The sequence below is a fragment of the Nycticebus coucang genome, chromosome 2 (assembly GCF_027406575.1).
Source record: "Nycticebus coucang isolate mNycCou1 chromosome 2, mNycCou1.pri, whole genome shotgun sequence".
Lineage (NCBI taxonomy): Eukaryota > Metazoa > Chordata > Mammalia > Primates > Lorisidae > Nycticebus > Nycticebus coucang.
The window spans coordinates 107,493,463-107,503,464 of NC_069781.1; positions in this window are offsets into that span (position 1 = coordinate 107,493,463).

Consider the following 10,002-nt stretch of genomic DNA (forward strand, 5'->3'; position numbering starts at 1 on the left):
GCTGGCGCCTTACCGACTGAGCCACAGGCGCCGCCCCCAGGCCAATTTTTTCAAGCATTTCCCCTGCACTCTCTCTAAGAATATTTATAGTTTCATGTCTTAAGTTTAAGTCCTTTAACCAGTAAGAATCAATTTTTGTTAGAGGAGAAAGATGTGGGTCCAGTTTCAGTCTTCTACAAGTTGCCAGTCAATTCATCCAGCGCCATTTATTGAATAAGAAATCTTTACCCCAATTTATATTTTTAATAGACTTATCAAAAATCAAATGACGATAAGTGTCTGGGTTCACCTCTTGGTCTTTAGTTCTGTTCCATACATCTTCCTGTCTATTTTTGTGCCAGTACCATGCTGTTTTGATCACTATCGATTTATAGTATAGTCTGAAGTCTGGAAGCGTGATTCCTCCCAATTCGTTTTTATTTCTGAGTAATGTCTTGGCTATTTGAGTTTTTTCCTGTTTCCATATAAAATGAAGTACTAATTTTTCCAGGTCTTTAAAATATGACAGAGGTGCTTTAATAGGGATCACATTAAATCTGTAGATTGCTTTAGGTAGTATAGACATTTTAACAATGTTGATTCTTCCCAGCCATGAGCATGGTGTGTTCTTCCATTTGTTAACATCTTCAGCTATATCTTTTCTCAGAGTTTCATAGTTCTCTTTATAGAGCTTTTTCACATCCTCAGTTAGATACACTCTCAGATATTTCATCTTCTTTGGCACTACTGTCAACGGAATAGAGTCCTTGATTGTTTTTTCCCTTTGACTATTGTTGGTGTATATAAAGGCTACAGGTTTATGAGCATTAATTTTGTATCCTGAGGGGTTACTATATTCCTTGATCACTTCTAGGAGTTTTGTAGTTGATTCCCTGGGATTTTCCAGATATATAATCATATCATCTGCGAAGAGTGACAGTTTGATCTCCTCTGGTCCTATTTGGATCCCCTTGATTGTCTTCTCTTGCCTGACTGCAGTGGCTAAGACTTCCATTACAATGTTAAAAAGCAGTGGAGACAGTGGACATCCTTGCCTTGGTTCCTGATCTCAGTGGAAATGATTTCAGTTTTACTCCATTCACTATGATATTGGCTGTGGGTTTGCTGTAGATGGCCTTAAACTGATAGTTTAAGAAATGTTCCTTCTATACCTATTTTCTTAAGCATTCTGATCAAGATAGGATGATGGATATTGTCAAAAGCTTTTCCTGAATCAATTGAGAGAATCATGTGGTCTTTGTTTTTTAATTTGTTTATGTGATGTATTATATTTATGGATTTACATATATTGAACCATCCTTGGGACCCTGGGATGAAACCCATCTGATCATGGTGTATAATTTGTTGGATGTGTTGTTGGATTCTGTTTGCTAAGATCTTATTGAATATTTTTGCATCAATATTCATTATATTCATGATGTTGGTCTATAATTTTCTTTTCTTGTTGGGTCTTTTCCTGGTTTGGGTATCAGGGTGATATTTGCTTCATAGAATGTGTTGGGAAGTATTCCTTCTTTTTCTATGTTTTGGAAAAGATTAAGTAATATAGGTACTAGTTCCTCTTTAAAGGTTTGGGAGAATTCTGATGTGAAGCCATCTGGTCCTGGGCTTTTCTTTTTGGGGAGATTTCTTATAGTTGATGCTATTTCAGAGCTTATTATAGGCTTGTTCAACATTTCCACTTCTTTATGGCTAAGTCTAGGAGGGTGGCATGTTTCCAAGTATTGATCAATTTCCTTCAGATTTTCATACTTCTGAGAGTAGTGTTTTATGTAGTATTCATTAAGGATTTTTTTGAATTTCTGAGGAGTCTGTTGTTATTTGGCCTTTATCGTTTCTGATTGACGAAATTAGGGATTTTACTCTTCTACTTCTGGTTAGGTTAGCCAAAGGTTTATCAATTTTATTGACCTTTTCAAAAAACCAACTCTTTGATTGGTTGATCTGTTGTATGATTCTTTTGTTTTCAATTTCATTTAGTTCTGCTCTAATTTTAGTTATTTCTTTTCTTCTGCTGGGTTTAGGGTTGGAAAGTTCTTCCTTTTCCAGTTGCTTGAGAATGCCCATGAAGTTATTGACTTCCTCTCTTTCCGTTCTCTTCAGGAAGGCTTGCAACGCTATAAATTTACCTCTTAGGACTGCCTTTGCGGTATCCTAGAAGTTCTGATAGTTCGTTTCTTCATTATTATTATTATAATTTTGTTCCAAGAATTTGGTAATTTCCTTATTAATCTCATCTATGACCCAGCTATTGTTCAGCATGAAGTTATTTAGTTTCCATGTTTTTGTATGTGTGTGGAGATTCCTGTTGTTACTGAGTTCAACTTTTATTACGTGATGGTCCGAGAAAATAGAGGGAATGATTTCTATTCTTTTAAATTTGCTGAGGTTAGACTTGCGACCTAAGATGTGATCAATTTTTGAGGATGATCCATGGGCTGATGAGAAGAATGTGTATTCAGTTTTATTAGGATGAAATGTTCTGTAGATGTCTATTAGATGTAAATGTTGAATGGTTAAGTTTAGTTCTAAATTTCCTTGCTTAGCTTCTTTTTTTTTTTTGAGGATCTATCCAACACTGCCAGAGGAGTATTAAAAGTCTCCAACAATTATGGTGCTGGGGGAAATCAAGTTGCTCATGTCAGTTAGAGTTTCTCTTATAAATTGAGGCACATTCTGGTTGGGTGCATAAATGTTGATAATTGAAATCTCATCATGTTGAGTGTTGCCCTTAACAAATAAGAAGTGACCATCATTATCTTTTCTTACTTTAATTGGTTTAAAGCCTTTTGTATCTACAAATAAAATTGCAACACCTGCTTTTTTCTGATTTCCATTTGCCTGAATTATAGATAACCATCCCTTCACCCTGAGTCTATGTTTATCTTTTAAGATAAGGTGAGATTCTTGAATGCAGCAGATGTCTGGCCTGAGTTTTTGTATCTAGTCAGCCAACCTGTGTCTCTTTAGAGAGCAATTTAAGACATTCACATTAATTGAGATTAATGATAAGCCAGATAGAGTTTTGATATTGAATTTTTTGAAAGTCCAGTAGACATTTTTAATCCTTTCGCCACTATGGAAGTCGGAATTTGATCAAACATTTCTGAGTGAGTTTACTTTGGTGGTGGAGGATTGTGTTGTTCATTATGGAGGATAGGTCTGAGAATATCCTGAAGAGCTGATTTAGTTATGGCAAATTTCTTCAACATGTGAATGTCATTAAAGTAATTTCTCCATCATAGATGAAACTCAGTTTAGCTGGATACAGGATCCTGGGTTGAAAGTTATTTTGTTTAAGGAGATTAAAGGTTGATGACCACTCTTCTGGCTTGAAAGATTTCAGCAGTGAGATCTGCAGTCATTCTAATGTTCTTCTTCTTATATGTTATGGTTTTCTTACATCTTACAGCTTGCAGAATTTTCTCCTTCATATTAATTTTAGTGAAGTTAATTATAATGTGTCTAGGAGAATTTGTATTTGGGTAGAGTCATGCCAGTGTTCTAAAACTGTCTGCTATCTGAATTTCAGAATCTCTTGGCATGTCTGGAGAGTTCTCTTTAATTATTTCATGAAGCAAAGCATCTGTATCCTTTGCAACAACCTCATTACTTTCAGGTATTCCTATAAGGTGAATATGATCCATTTTTGTTCTCCACTTTTTTTCCTCTTGGAGCATTTTGGAGCGTTCAAAAGCTTTATCTTCAATGTCAGAGATCCTTTCTTCTGCCTGCTCCATTCTGTTACTGAGGGATTCTATTGTATTTTTTAGATCTTTGAGAGCTGCAAAGTCTTGCTTCAATGTGTCAAAATCTTTGGTCTTTTTTGTCTTTAAATTAATTGAATTCTTGAGACATCTTTTGAATTTCTGCTTTGAATTCTAATTCCATCTTTTCCTCCATCAAAAGATATTCTATCCAAACTCTGAACTCAATTTCTGACATCTCAGCCATTTGTTTGTGAATGGGATCTTGTGCTGTGTCTGCTTTACTGTTTCTCGGGGGAGTTGATCTACTCTGATTATTCATGTTGCCAGAGTTTTTCCGCTGATTCCACCTCATGATTGTTTTTCACTGAAAAACTAGGTGGTGGTCAGGTAGGTGAAATTGGATTTGGGTTTCCTGGAGTTGTGGTTAACCAGCCCTTTGTTAAGGATCTGGGACTGATGACTGTAGCTTTTTCCCCTTTAGCTTTGCAAAGGACCTGTACAGTATTACAGTCTGAGGCTGAGGAAACCTGCTTGGTATGGTGGGGTTAGGTGGTTCTGTCTTGTATTCAGCTGGTTCTTGTCCAATCCTGGTGGATCAGTGACTCTGGTAAAGTCTTAGCTGTTGGAGAAATACAAGCAATTAAGACACCCCACCCCCCATGGACAACAAATGGAAGGGGAAAATCAACCCTTCCTGTTACTATACAACCAGGGTACAACCCGAGAGGGTCCTTGGGTGATTGTCCCAGGTTAGGGGTTCTGAACCAATTTACTCAGTCAGTACGAACTCTCAAGTGGGAGAGTTCAAAAGGTCTCCAGCAGCTACATGGCAGATCTGCTTGCTGCTCAGATTTGGCTCGCTCTGGTGCTCTATGGAGTCAGAAAGGCCCGCTAGGTAGCACAGTTGGACCAAGGGGCTGAGTCTCTTTTTCCACTTTGCTCCTTTTTCATGCCCAGACACTGGTGACCACTAGGGCTGCAGTCCTGCTCCCTCCAATAAGCAGAAGTGCCAGGGCTTAGTGCCTGTCAAAGGAAGGTCAGTGCCCCCACAGCCTGGCCACTGCCCTCTGCTACTAGCCAGCTGGGGAAGCTGAGACCTGCCTGCCTCAGATGTTGGGCTGAGTCTAATCTTGGGGGTAGCAGGATAGCAAATGCTTTTCTTCCTCAGCCACTGTGCCTTTGCCCCTGCTGCTCTGCAGCACTGGTATCCCTGGCAGTGCACAGAGTTAGGGAGGTGTCTCTCCAAGTTTAGACCCCAGTGGGATCACTCTATTGTTGCTGGATCTTTGTGGGAAGTGACCCTGCACAGCTCCTCTGCCACTGCCAGAGCCAGGGAATTCTGGCCATAGGAGCAGCTCCAGGAGCGTGGTGCACACAGATCCAGCAGCAGGGCAGGGGACACTGCACGTGACTCTGGCAATGTCTGGTGCCTGGTGACTTCAGCAAAGAGAGCACCACTTAGCTCATGACTCGCAGCTGGGACAGGGGCATGCCCCAGAGGTAGGGCAGGCATGGAGGCAGGTAGGGCACTGGGGACAGGGCGCCGCCCATGGCTCCAGCAGACTCTGGTCAGGCGGGGTGGGTGTGGAAGCAGGAAGGGTACTGGGGGCAGGGCTCAGGATGCGCAGGGCTACACAGAGATAGGGAGGGTGTGGGGGCAGGGCACAGGGCTCAGGGCTCCAGCTGATTCCGGCCGGGCTGGGGGTGGAGCACTTGGTCCGGAAGATTGGGATGGGGGGGACGCAGCTCATGAGCTTCCTCCCTCAGTCTCAGCAGGGGTTAGGGTTCTGGTTTATCAGTTGAGGGGGGAAGGGTGGACTGGAAGTTCAGAAAGGTGGGGAAAATGTTAGTTCAATTTTTCTGCCTGGTAAGAGTGTTCAGAGTCACCACAGGGTCCCTCTGGAGGAAGTAATCCCCACTTCCTACAGCTCTCACCCGTGGGGTGAGACAAGAGGTCCTCAGTTCACTACTTGCCTGTAGAAAACCTACAGGAGCAAACGGAGAGAGAAAGGGAAAAGAAAAAAAAAAAAAACACAGCTTTCTTAAGGGAGGGGTCAGACACTTTTCCTTTCCGATGAATTTTGTACCTGAAGATTGCTTTCTTGGAGTCGCAGCTTGCCTCAGCAGAGGTGGTCTGCAGTTATCTCACTTCTCTGTCAGCTCGGCTCCCAGGCTTCAGCTTAATTAGGTACTTTCTGGATGTCATCCTTCCCTCTGGACAGGAACTTCTGTTGGAGGCTGCTTCCAGTCGGCCATCTTGCCTCCCCCCCATGAAGAATATTTTGAATTAAAGGCCATTCATGATCAGAAAGCATTGGCCTCTTCTCTATAAAACCTGAGTAATATGATTTAGAACCAGAAGGGGCTGCTGATTTCCTTATTACATACTAATAGACCTAGCCCTAAGGTCATTTGAAGCACCCAGACCTGTCTCTCAGGTAAATCTGTTACAAATCAGTTTCCGCCCATCTACACACATCCCCCCAGCAACCACTTGCTGCACGTATACTTTCCACGCTCTCCTCTTTCCTTCTAAAAAGCATCTTTAAAAGTCTCTGACCATCACTGAGACTTTGGGTAATCATTCTTGTGATTCCTCCCATGTGCACGGTATTTAGAAATAAATCTTATTATTAATATACCATAATTGTGATCTTTCAGCAAAGCAACCAAAGGGAAAAAGACAAGTTTCGCTGTGATCCCTACAACCACTGTGACCTCTCAGTTGACTCATTCCTCACCTATAAAATGAGAACAGTACTGTAGCCAGAATTTCTCTACCAGATTTTTTGTCCCTAGTGGAAGAATGAACCCATGGACCAGGTGAGTAAGCCAAAGGACAGATTTTGTTGAAATATAAAAGAGATAGATAAGTGAAAAAGGGGAACAGAACCTCCAGCAACAGAGGGGGAACCCAAGTAGGAAGCCCTGGTGGACCTTGTGTCTAGGGATTTATATACTGCTTTTCCTATCTTCTGGGCAGGAGGTTTCAGGGGAGATTGAATGTATGTGCGGAACAGGTCACAATAAGCCAGGGGCTTGCAGGTAGAAAATGTTAAAATTACCATAGTGCAGAGGAATGTGGTTCTTGCTGTCCTTGCTTCAGATGAGGCAGTAGGGTGTGTTACCTGTGCTGGGAGGGGCAGCCTAGATAAGATACCAATCAAATTGCTTCTTCTTTTTTCCTTTGTGAGACACAGACTCACTGTGCCACCCCCAGTAGAGTGCCCTGGTGTGGCGGCAGCTCACAGCCACCTCAAACTCTTGGGCTTAAGCGATTCTCTTGCCTCAGCTTCTCAAGTAGCTGGGACTACAGGTGCCCACCACAACACCTGGCATTTTTTGTTGCAGTTGTCATTGTTGTTTAGCTGGCCAGAGTTCCAACCTGCTACCCTCCATGCCTGTGGCTGGTGCCGTAACCACTCTGCTAGGGGCGCTGAGCCTGCTTTTTCTTTTTAAAACCTCGGTTTTGAGTTGGGAGAATGGTGCTCTGTGAAGAATTGTTTGTGCCTAGAGATGGGGGTTGTGATCAGACTGATTTCTGAGCTAAGCCAGGCCTAGAAAATGGGGTTCCCTGTCCAGCCCTGAGCTGGGGAATCCTGTATCAGTAGTATCTCCCAGGGTATTTGTGTGAAACCTGTAGCACAATGTCGGGCTTGTAGTGATAGCTCAACAAATAGTCATTCCTTTCCTTTTTACAGTTCTAAATGGTTTTCAGACTCAGAGACAGAAATATGGGGAATTTCAGATTAAAGTAGGATTAGGAGATGCCATGAAACAAAACCAATCCTTTTTTTTTTTTTGAGACAGTCTCACTATATCGCCCTTGGTAGAGTGCCATGGCATTACAACTCACAGCAACCTCAAACTCTTGGGCTTAAGTGATTCTCTTGCCTCAGCTTCCTAAGTAGCTGAGATTAGAGGCACCTGCCACAACGCCCGGCTATTTTTTGGTTGTCGTTGTCATTGTTGCCTGGCAGTCCCGGGCTGGGTTCAAACCCACCAGCTCTGGTGTTTGTGGCTGGTGCCCTAGCCGCTGAGCTATAGGCGCCGAGCCAAAACCAATCCTTCTTAAAAATGTTAGTGAAGATTTGAATGGGCGCCAATTTTGCCATATGCCTGTCACATAAACTCTCTAGATTTTATTGATTTATTTTTTGAGACTCTGCTGCCCTGATTAGAGTGCGCTGGCAATTTTCTGGCCTCAGCATCCCAAGTAGCTGGGACTACAGGCACCCACCCCAATGCCCAGTTACTTTTTGGTTGTAGTTGGCATTGTTGTTTGGCAGGCCCGGGCTGGGTTCGAACCTGCCAGCTCTGGTGTATGTGGATGGTGCCCTAGCCACTGAGCTACAAGTGCTGAGCCAAAAAAACCTTTTTGATCGGAAACAATTGTGATGTTCATCAACATGGAGCTGTCTAAATGAATTATAAAACATTTAAATCTATATATACATTGAAATTCATTCTTTTTATGATTTTCATCTTTAAAACCCTATATTGGCCTAAGCAGTAATGAAAATTGAAGAAGCCAGTTCTATACGCACCAAAACAGAACAACCACTCTGCTATGAAATAATGTTGAAAACAGAACAATGTACAAATCAAGTTGTATGGTACAGATATACCCAGGATACACTCATAGTCTGCTTCCAGGATTCACAAGATACTGGGAACAGTAGTTGCCTCTAAAGGACACTGGTGGCTGTGAAACCAACTTTTCTCAGTATGCTCCCATGTACTTTTAGAATTTTAGCCCTAACCTTAAATGCCATAGACCAGGGATCCTTCCAAGAGGTATAAACAACAAAAGGCAGAAGAAATGTGTAGGCCCACCACTCCAACCATAGTGGTACCTGGATGCTGGTAATCAGCAAGCTGGCTTCACCTACTCAGGGCAAGGCCAGTTCACAGTACCCTGGACCTGAGCCACTACCAGCCAGGGACAAGAGCTTAAGGCAACCCCTCATCTTCCCGCCTTGGTTCCCAAAGGCCATCCACCTAAGGCTGAGAAACCTTCTGCTCTGCTCTGAGCTTCCTTCAAAATGAACCTTAGTTTCCAGACCATTTATTAACCTAGAATATAATTTCTTCTAAATTTTGGTTTGTGTAAACACTTCTAAATTAATGTTCCTAGCACCCCAAAGGCTTCCCTGGTTTATTAAAAGGCTAACAGTTGCTGAAAACAGTTGTATTTAGGCGCGGTGGCTCACACCTGTAATCCTAGCACTCGGGAGGCCCAGGCAGGTAGATTGTCTGAGCTCATGGGTTTTAGATCAGCCTGAGGCAGAGTGAGACCTCGTCTCTAAAAAAATAAATAGCCAGGTGTTGTGGCGGGCTTCTATAGTCCCAGCTACTTGGGAGGCTGAGGCAAGAGAATCTCTTGAGCCCAGAAATTTGAGGTTTCTATGAGCTATGATGCCACGGCACTCTACCCAGGGTGACTGAGGGAGAAGAAGAAGAAGGAGGAGGAGGAGGAGGAGGAGGAGAAGAAGAAGAAGAAGGAGGAAGAAGAAGGAGGAGGAAGAAGGAGGAGGAGGAAGAAGAAGGAGGAGGAAGAAGAAGGAGGAGGAAGAAGGAGGAGGAAGAAGGAGGAGGAGGAAGAAGGAGGAGGAGGAAGGAGGAGGAGGAGGAAGGAGGAGGAGGAGGAAGGAGGAGGAGGAGGAGGAAGGAGGAGGAGGAAGGAGGAGGAAGAAGAAGGAGGAGGAAGAAGAAGGAGGAGGAAGAAGAAGGAGGAGGAGAAGAAGGAAGAAGGAGAAGAAGGAAGAAGGAGAAGAAGGAAGAAGGAGAAGAAGGAAGAAGGAAGAAGAAGAAGAAGAATGGATAAAAACATCACATGGAGAGGTTGATATATTCCCTTACTGGAAAACAGACTGCAAATCCCCTAAAACCATGATAGCTATGATGTTTACAAAGCATGTTCACACACATCGCATTAATGCCTTCACTCACTTCAGTGTCAATCCTGGCAAACCTAACAGCTGCCAGATTGAATTTATAAGTCTCTGAGAATGGTAGAATCGGCCCTGATAAAATAGCTATCAGAAGCGTCTGTAGATCAAGTGGCTAAGGTGCCAGCCACATACAACAGAGCTGGCGGGTTCGAATCCGGCCTGGGCCTGCCAAGCAACTACAATTACAACCAAAAAATAGCCAGGCGTTGTGGCAGGTGCCTGTAGTCCCAGCTACTTGGGAGGCTGAGGCAAGAGAATCGCGTAAGCCCAGGAGTTTGAGGTCACTGTGAGCTGTGACGCCAGGGCACTCTACCCAAGGGCGATAGTTTGACGCTCTG